The following is a 10,676-nucleotide window of genomic DNA, read 5'->3' as shown; positions in this document are numbered from 1 at the left end:
CTGCACTCTGCCCCGAGGCTGGGGATTGTCACACTCCCCAGCAGAACTGAGAATGTGTTTCTCTTCCTAAAAATAATAAATTTTTCCTTTGCAACATTTGGGTTTGTGGTGTCCCTTGGAGGCGGTGGCTGGGGGAGGAGGAGGTTGGAAGTGCCTGGTGAATGATGCGTTCAGTGTTTGAGCAGACACTTCCTGTGCTATGGAAACTGTATGAAATTTTCACATACTTCCTTTTTTTTACAGTTCAGCTTTTGTTTCAGCTCTCCAGGAGGGTGTGCAGGGCTGATGCTGACACAGGGCAGGCCATGCCGATGGTGTGTGCAGGGCTGCACAGCCCAGCACGAAAGATGAAGCCTGGAGAGCACAAATGGATTTGTTCTCTGGAAGGCTGCACCCTTTCTTCTTGTTTAGAGCAGGAGAGGGCATTTCCCTCACTGATCCCACTGACCTGCATCTATACATACACCTGCACTTGCCCTGGAATAAAGGTTGGAATGATTCAACTCCCAACATTGATTGCTTGATGGACTGGCTGTCCTCATCAGTAAGTTTCCGTGCCCTCAGCTTTTGTTTGTGTCCAGAGACCCCTTTCTTCCACCAGGTTAAAAGTCTCTTTTGTTGGATTTGCATTGCTGAAATGGCTCCTGAGGTGTTAAAGAGTCTTTTTTTCCCAGCCCCACGCTTGAAGGAGAAGTTGAGATTCCTCAGCTCTGGTTTTTAATGTTATTATTTTCTCTTATCTGTTCCATTCTTTCTCTGACCTGTTGAGATCAGTCCAGCAGGTCGGGTTGTGGCACAGTCCCTGCCCTTGGGACGGTGGTGACTTTTTATACTAAGAACTACATGTGCTTTATTTACAATAATTTTCCAATACCTATCACCTATGTTAGACAGTCTGTCTCTAAACTAATCCAGAAGTGTCACCATCACAGCAGAAGATGGAGGATAAGAAGGAGAAGAAGAACAGGACACTCCCAGATTCCTCCATCTTGCCCCTTGAACCCCCATTCTAAATCCCCAAAATTCCACTTTTTCACCCTGTGATAAATTCACTATCATTCTACTCAAACTCTTGTGCCTTGTAACTCCTCACACAAAGTTGGTAATTGTTTCCATGGGCTAAAATCAAAGGCACAGGTGTTTGTGACTCTGTGCCAAGGTCTCTGAGCCCCCTGCCAGGGTCTCGAGCCCTCCAGGGCAGCCAGAGCAATGTCCTGGGTTCTGACGCCCTTTGATATGAGAAACATCCATTTTTGTTGCTGGGGTTGTTAGGACCTTGTAGGAGCTCACAGGTGGTGCTTGAGTCCCACCTTACAGCTCTGCTCAGCCAGGCCAGGGCCCCCAGGACATCCTGAAGCCAGGGCTGTGGAAGGGCAGGGCAGCTCCTGGAGACAATCCCTGACTACAGAGGGGCAGCACATTCATTTTCCTGTGCTTGCAGTCACGGAAAGGGGGTTTGTGGTGTGTCCTCTGTGATAGATGAGTAATACAATTAACAGACAAATATCAGGTCTATAGGTTAAGAAAAGTTTTATAGATTCATAGTTCTGTTTTAGCCCCTTGTGTTGTCATCAAGAGACAGGTGAAGTTGGGACGTTTGGGAGGGACATCTTGTCACTGTGGCAGCAACTGACCTCCAGTCAAGGTTTAAGGAATTGATTTCCACCACTGGACAGCAAAGAAGGGGTCAATGGACAGAACTTTGGGAGGGGCTGAAGGGTTAAAAGGCGAAACCTCCATTGTGAGGGTGAGCACATGGTGGGAAAAATCCTGTCATATTTTCTCTATTCGGTCTTCTGTTGTATTTTTGATAAGGTTTAATAAACCTTTTGTGAAAAACGCCAATCACTTGTTTTTAAAATTTTAAAAATTTAATAGTAATGAAATTGTTATTAAAATAGTAATATAATTAGAGTAAGAAAAATTTGGACAATTTGGATTAGGATAATGTGAGAAAATAAAAACAAAGAGTTATGGACAGTCCAGGTATCTTTTCTGGGCAAAATAAGCCCAAAAAAGGACCCACAATAACAGAGAATTAACCCTTAAAAGCAACAGCCTGTTGCACATTCATACACCTCATACATGATGCATAGATTCCATTCAAACACAGGATTCTGTCTGGTCATCGTCAGCTTCTTCCTCTGAATCCTGATGGTGTCATCGTGCACGAGCAACGTAGGAAGACATTTGTTTGTTCTGATAAGGGAGCAATAAATTCTCTCTCTCTGAAAGATTCAGGTGTCCTGTGGCTGCTATCTCACTGCGAGTCCTTTCTTTAAAAAAAATATCCTACATAGCATCGTTTCTATTTGAACCTTATGCTATAACCTAAAACTATATTTAACACACTACTTGAGAAAATTAATACTAACTTAATACTAACTAAGCATAACTTTCTGACATAACACATATAATATTTATTTTCATATTTGCAAAAAGCCAATAATGAACTGGGCATTTTTCACATTTCCCATGTCTCCTGGCTGACGTTAAGGGTGACACAGCTGATGCGAGAGCCACGGGGCAGAAGGAGCTGCGGAAGGTGCGGCAGAGCAGGATGGGATGGAGGCTGCCTCTCCCCACACCAGAAATGAGGGGAAACATTCGCAGTCCATTTCCACCCGTGTGCCAATGACCTCATTTTCTACCACGTAGGTTATCAGTAATAATGGCTAACGAGCCATCTACGTTTAATCAGCCGGTGTGAGTCACAGCCTGTCGGCTGCACTGCAGAGAAGGAGAAAGCCAGGGTGTGCTTGGCAGAGTGCAGCCGGTGCTGCTTGCTGCTCTGGAGCCAGCGCTGTGCAGCTCAGGCAGCAGAAAGCACAGGAATCTCATTTCCTTACTCAACAATCAAAATGGGACAGTATGACAGAGACTCGAGCAGCTTGCTGCAGTAACTAATCCGGGAGGGTTTGACTTATGAGAATTTTCTCAGCACCATCTCTAACTTCAGAGCTGATCTCTGAGCTGGCAGTTGGTTCCTGTTCTCCAAGAGATCCAGACCAGCCCCAGAGATGCTTGCTTCCAGCTATGGGGCAATAATCCACCAAAATAAGCAAATTGAGCAACACACACACACTGAGGGCTGGGAGGAGTTGGTGACCGGCCAGAAAAGAACAGTGGTGAGCATAGCAGGATTTATCTGCAGCCTTCTGTGCCCTAAGGCCAGGGAGGATCTGGAGGCTCTTTGCTCATTTTCCAAGTGGATGAGGAAGGCTGCTGAAGGCTCAGTTCTCCAAGCAAATGAGTAAATCTGTTAAGGGCTATAGAGCCAAGCAAGCAGAGTGGAGGCTGGGGGCACATCTCCCCATGGAGACACCAGCAAGGCAAATTTCTGGCAGCTGTTCAGCATCCCAGAGCAGAACACACCCCACAAGCTGGGCTGGGACAGGCTCCCTGTGCCCCCTGCATCAGCAAGGAGGAGCCTGAGGATGAGAAAAGCCCCAGGCCAGGGCAGGAGAGGACAGTGGGGCTGGCTGACCCGTCCCAGGGGAGCAAGGACACTATGCAGAGAGCCCAGGCGAGCTCAGGAGAGATGTGAAGCTGGTAGGGGTCCATAGACGGACTGTCCTTAGGACTTTAGGAATGTTGGATAGTCAGAAGGCAGGACTAAAGCAGTGTTTCTCCTGTAAGCTCACTGCCAGTGAACCAAACCTCTGCAAACACCTAAACACAGCCACTGCCTCCTCAAAGAGCCGCTTCCTCCTCTTGCACAATTACCTTTTCAGCAGGACAGCTCTGTGCTCTTGCTCACCTGGTGCCCAAGGGGGTTTAGGAGCCCCAGGTGCTCACAAGCACGGGAGCACTCCCATTGCTGCACTTTCTGCTGCCTCTGCATGTCACAGGGGTTTGCAGTCCGTGCTGTTCTTTGGTGGCCAGCCAAGGCACAGGGCAAAGTTTGGGGCAGGTCAAAACTTGATGTGGGCACAGATGTACTTTCCTAATAATTTCTTTCATTGTTTGCTTTGAGGAAAAAGTTGCACGTATTTCCTGGCAACTCAGGGACCTGTTTCATTTCTGATGTAGAAAAGGTGGAAGTGGTCCCACTGCAAGGACAAATGTTTAATCCAGCATAGGATCTGATTCATAAAGGATACAGCAGCCCCATGATTTCATTACCAAATGCATGCCTGAGACATCACTGGTGTTATCTCATGGAGTTAAAAGGACTCACTTCCCTTTGTCTCGTTTTGTTGATTTAAGGTTTCCATTACTGCCAGTGTCTGCTTATCTGGCTTACTGTCACCAGCACAAAAAGTGACTAGAATGCTTCCACCCAATGAGGACAGACAGATGAGACTTGGTTGCAGGCTTTTTTAGGGTTTATGTGCAGCATTTTGAATCATTAGTTGATCTGCTTCTGCCTTTGCCACTTTCCATAGGACCCAGAGACATTGACACACCTCCCAGTAAGAAACTTCTTTAATGCCTCCTATGTGCTGGGATAACATCTGGGCTTGATAGTCTGAAAGCCTTTTCCAGTATTGAAATCTGAACCCCACTGGTGTGACCACAGCATATCCCAGAAAACCTACTTCCTCTCAAACCACCAGCCTAAACTGTTCTGTTGTTCCTTGTGTTCCACCCTGGAAAATGTGAAGAACTTACTCTGATGGCTTCTCACCCACTCTGAAAAGACTCAGATTATCAAGCAGCATCCATACTTTACAAGAAAAGGTTTGCTCCAGCTCGCAGGAGAAAAATCTCACTGCCTTTCCAGTTGGTTTCAGTAACTCAAGTCTTCTCCTTGTGTTCTGCTTGATCCTTTTCCCAGAGATGTCCCTTTCTAGAAGCAGGGCTGGGTGCTGCCTTCCCAAGCCAGTGCTTCATGGCCCATGTGCCAGATCCTGATGTTTGCACTGCCTGTGCTATCACAAACACAGCCAGAAACCTCACCTGGCCCATCCCAGAAAAGCCAGGATCCCTGCTGGATGTTGTGGTTGTGGAAAACACCAATCACTTGTTTTTAAAAGTTTTAAAGGTTTAATAGTAATAAAATGGTTATTAAAATAGTAATATAATTAGAGTAGTAAAACTTTGGACAATTTGGATTAGGAAAATATGTGGTAACAGAAACAAAGAGTTACAGACAGTCCAGGTACCTCTTTCTGGGCAAAATAAGCCCAAAAAAGGACCCACGTTAACAGAGGATTAACCCTTAAAAGCAACAGCCTGTTGCATATTCATACACCTCATCCATGATGCATCAATTCCATTCAAACACAGGATTCTGTCTGGGCAGTGTCAGCTTCTTCCTTTGAATCCTGACTGCATCTTCAGGGCTGAGCAAGGCAGGAAGAAGTTCATTTCTTCTGATAATGGAGCAATAAATTCTCTTTCTCTGAAAGATTCAGGTGTCCTGTGGCTGCTATCTGGTGCAAGTACCTCATTCTTCTCTTTTAAAAAAAGGTATCTTCCATAGCACAGTTTCTATTTTAACCTTATGTTATAACCTAAAAAACACAGTATAACTTTCTAACATAACACATATAATATGAATTTTAATATTTGCAAAAAGCCAATCATAAAATACGCATTTTTCACAGGGTACAGTCACACACACCTGTGTCCTGTGCCTGGGTTTGCAAAAGTACCTGCAAAGAAAGAGATGGAGGGACAGAACCCTCCACTGACCCTGCAGACTCCCACAGGGATCTACAGAGTTTGGACCAGAGAAGTTCCAGCTGTCTGCAGGAGGTGTTGTGTTGGGAAGGATGAAAATTTGACAAGAAAGTCTCACAGATATGTATGTTCTTGGCAGAAAGATTTTTGAATGTAGAACCTAAAGAAGGAATAGAAATGAAAGCAAGTTTTGATATAGAAGAAAAGAATTGCTGAGCCAGCCTTACTGGATAACCAAGGAGGCAAAGGGTGTGTTAGTTAGAAGGGTTTTTATGGCTTAGAGCAAAGGATAAACCCACCCCAAACAAGAAGATGTTTTTACCAAGCAGAAAGAGAGCACAGGCAAACAAGGCAGCAAAGTTGCAAGTAGAAAAAAGGTCTCAGAATTTTCCACTGCAAGAAAACTGAAAAACAACTTCTAGCTTAAACTGTAATGTACTAACTTTTAGTGATTGGAGAACAGTAACATGAACATGGTAATTATAGTAGTTATGATAGGCTGTAGATAAAAGTTAAGGTATAGATTGGTTTTTCTGTATTAAGATGCTCAGCAAAGAAAAGTCTATAATGCATTGTAAACTAAACTAAGGGTCTGCAGGGCTGCCTGCAGCTGGAGCTGACAGCTGTGGGCACAGGCTCTGGACTGCTGTAACCTCTTGGATGTAATAAACTGCATATTGGAGAGCCCCTGCAGTCCCACATCCCTCATTCAGGCTCTTACAGTGTTGGTCTGAGGTGAACACCAACCACACCACTAACATCCCAAGATTTGAGGTCAGCACAGCAATGCTGAGTAAAGAAAGCTGTGTTAGACCAGAGAAGAGGCTGAATCATGATCTAAACCCAGAGTGGAAACAGCTGGTGCTGCACAATTAACACCTGCCACGCTTCACATTGCAAGTGCAGCGGAGCAAAAAAGCAGAGAGAGGCAAAATCACCAAAGGGTGAAAGGAAAAGGGTGAACATAGAAAGCTCTGAGGGGTTTTCCAAGCAGATTGTGAGCATGGCTTTGCTGAGAGACAAGGGGCTCCTCCAGCTGTGTTGGGTGCAAGCTCCAGACCTGCAGGTGAGCTGGGAGCAGCTCCTGCACACAAACTCCCCAGGACTGTGTGTTTGGGATCCTGGGAAAACCTCACTCACAGACCATATCCACGAGGAGCATTGTGATTAGCCCCCCGTGAAAAACGCCAGTAATATGTTTTTAAAACTTTAAAAGTTTAATAGCAATAAAATTGTTATTAAAATAGTAATATAATTAGAGTAATAAAACTTTGGACAATTTGGATTAAGACAATATGAGACAATAAGAGCAAAGAGTTGCAGACAGTCCAGGTACCTCTTTCTGGGCAAAATAAGCCCCAAAAAGGAGCCACGTTAACTGAGGATTAACCCTTAAAAACAACAGCCTGTTTCATATTCATACACCTCATCCATGATGCATAAATTCCATTCAAACACAGGATTCTGTCTGGGCAGTGTCAGCCTCTTCCTTTGAATCCTGACGGTGTCATCCTGCCCAAGCAAGGCAGGAAGAAGTTCATTTCTTCTGATAATGGAGCAATAAATTCTCTTTCTCTGAAAGATTCAGGTGTCCTGTGGCTGCTTTCTTTGTGGGAGTACCTCATTCCTCTCTTTTTAAAAAAAGTATCTTCCAAGCATAGTTTCCATTTTAACATTGTGTTATAGCCTAAAACTATATTTACCCCACTACTAAAGAAAAGTAATACAGCATGACTTTCTAACATAACACAGATCATATTCATTTTAATATTTGTGAAAAGCCAGTCATAAAATATGCTTTTTTCACAGTGTGCAAGCATTGCAGAACAGCCTCAGAAATACCCAAACTGAGATGGGCAATCCTCAGATATTTGTGACACAATACTGTAACCGCAGTCCCTGCTCAGTCTGTCTGAATTTGTTGTTGCAGTTTCCTGGGTTTGGAGAAAGTGCAAGTGCAAAAGTGTTGCAAGAATGAGACCAAATGTACTTTCCTTTGAAGGATTTGAACATACTCATGCTTTTGATGCTCGTGGTCAGGAGGACAAGGAGAAAAGCAGAGTTTCAGGCCTCCAGGTCTGACTCACTGTGCTCAGTTTGGGACAGAGGGCGTGAAGTAGGACAAAGAAAAGAAACCAAGTTGCTCTCACATGCTCCTGGGGCCACAGTGACCACATAGTGCTGGCTCTGAGGATAGAACTGGTGTAGACAAAGCCACTCATTCCGAGCCATGCTCCAGAAGGACAAGGCCAGAAAATGTTTCCCTCAGGCTGGGGTTAGAGCACAGCCTTAGGCCCAAGGGAAACACTCACAAGAAGTGAGACATTGATAGGCATCAGTGCTGGGCAAAACACCTTCATTAATGTGCCTAGCTGGGGGCCCTCAACAGATAAGGTCATTTTTCATTACTTGAGAGGATTTCTTCCCTTATGACTGTGACTGTTCTCTGACTAAGCTAGCTTGGTTTTCAATCACAACAATTCTTGTTTGAAACAAGGTGACCTCCCATGCATTTGGGATGGTGTGTGTGGTGCAGACTCCCAGTGCTGTGTGATTTAGGCCTGTGCCCTGGGGAGCTTGTGAAAAATGCCAATCACTTGTTTTAAATTTGTAAAAGTTTGAAAGTAATAAAATAGTTACAAAAATAGTAACACAAATGAGAGCAATAAGAATTTGGAGAATCAGAGTTAGGACAATATGAGAAAAGAAAAGCAAAGAATTATGAATGTTCAGATGCTTTCCTCTTGAAAGCACAGCTAACTAACAAAGAATTTACTCTAAAAGCAATAGCCTGTTGCATATTCACATATCTCATACAGGATTCAAAAATTATTTTCAAACAAAGGGCGTTGCCTGGTTATTGTCAACTTACCCCCTCCCCATCTTGTAAATCAGTCATCTTGGACCCCACCAAGTCTGGTCTTTCCCAGTAAGGAGGCAATAATTCTTCTCTTGGTGATTTTGGTGTCTTTGCTGTTATCTCTCTGCGTAGAATTCCTTGAGCTAGTTAGAAAAAGTATCTTTCATCACACGGTTTCTATTTTAATATTATATAATAGCCTATAATTATATTTAACACACTACTGAAAATAGGATTAATGAGCATAACTTTCTAACATAACACATACAATATTCATTATAATATTTGTGAAAAGCCAATCATATAATACACATTTTTCACAAGCTGTCAAGCCAGGAGCTGTCCCAGCCTGTGTGTGCTTCCCAGAAGCCTTCCAGGTGTGAAAAATATGTGTCTAATGATTGGCTTTTGGCAGATATTGAAATGAATATTATATGTCTTATGTGAGAAAATTATGCTGTCTTAATTGTCTTAAGTAGTGAGTTAAATATAGTTTTACATTATAACAAAATGCTAAAATACAAATGTGCTATGGAAGATACTTTTTTTAAAGAAAGGACTCACAGCAAGAAAGCAGCCACAGGACACCTGAATCTTTCTGAGAAAGAGAATTTATTGCTCCATTATCAGAAGAAATGAACTCCTTGCTGCCTGGCTCAGCCCTGAAGATGCAGTCAGGATTCAGAGGAAGAAGCTGACACTGCCCAGACAGAATCCTGTGTTTGAATGGAATTGATGCATCATGGATGAGATGTATGAATATGCAACAGGCTGTTGTTTTTAAGGGTTAATCCTCTGTTAATGTGGGTCCTTTTTGGGGCTTATTTTGCCCAGAAAGAGGTACCCGGACTGTCCTTAACTCTTTGTTTCTGTTGTCTCATATTGTCCTAAATCCTAATTATCTAAATTTTCATTACCCTATTTATATTGCTATTTTAATAACCATTTCGTTACTATTAAACTTTTAAAATTTTAACAACAAGTGATTGGCATCTTTCAAATGCTTCAGGAAAGGTCTTGTGGTGGCAGGGCTGTGACATTCCCTCTGTCCTGCTGTGCAGCAATCCCTTGGGAGCTCCCACCTCCAGTGCTGGTTCTGTTTACAAAGATCCAGATGTTCCCCCACGCATCCCAGCTCCCACTTCCCGTGTGTGCACCTCCTGCCAGCACATCAGGAGACATCCAGACCTCAGAACCTGAGGGACATCCCAGGCCTCTTTCCCCCCAAGGCTGCCCAAGCTCACTGCCATGCTCTGTAGTTAGAATTCTCTCTCTTGAGCCTGAAGCTCCCTGGTGTCAGAAATGCTGGCTCACTTCTCGTAATTTAGAAAGGTTTATTAAACCTTACCAAAAATACAACAGAAGACTGAATAGAGAAAAAGGTCACAGTGCTGGAAGCAAAGAATTTTCCCACCATGTGCTCGCCCACACAATGGAGATTTCACCTTTTAACCCCTCCCAAAGTTCTGTCCTTTGACCTCTTCTTTGCTGTCCAGTGGTGGAGATCTCTTCCTCAGGTCCTGACTGGAGGGCAGGTGGTGCCACAGTGACAAGCTGACCCTCCAGGATGTCGCAAACCCAGCTGTGCCTTGATAACCATGCAAGGGGGTAAAACACAACTATAAATCTATACAACTTTTCTTAACATCTATACATGATATTTGTCTGTTAATTGTGAGAATCAATCATCACATTACACACCTGTCACACCGGGCAGCTCATTTTGTCACCCTGACACGACTCAGTGTGCCTGCTCTCAGCAATGCCGGGTTCTTCTCACCCTGCTCCAGTTCTGTGGCAATGTACATGGAGATGGGACATAACCTAAACCTTCCTTCCCAGGGAAACCTGAAAAATCAGGCAAAGACTGAATTCTGCCAGTGACATTGGCCTGCTTTTGCATGGGGGAAAAAGATCCCAAGTGAAAGACAAGCAAGAGGCATCGTTCAGCCTCATACCCATGATGGGGCCTCTCTCACTGCTCCATTGCAGCCACCTCAACCCTCCTGCTGAGCTTGTGTCACCCTGCAAAGGGCTGGGACAGCCAGAACAGCCACAGGGACCCCAACTCCACTTGCAGGGCTGTGATGGGTGCCACATCCTTCGTGGATTTTGCTTCAGGGCCTGTGGTGGGGAAGCACCAAAACCAGGCCCAGGAGCAGAGAGCAGAGCTCCAGTCCTGCCCTGC

The sequence above is a fragment of the Melospiza melodia genome, chromosome 11 (assembly GCF_035770615.1).
Source record: "Melospiza melodia melodia isolate bMelMel2 chromosome 11, bMelMel2.pri, whole genome shotgun sequence".
Lineage (NCBI taxonomy): Eukaryota > Metazoa > Chordata > Aves > Passeriformes > Passerellidae > Melospiza > Melospiza melodia.
This window is presented reverse-complemented; position numbering follows the sequence as displayed.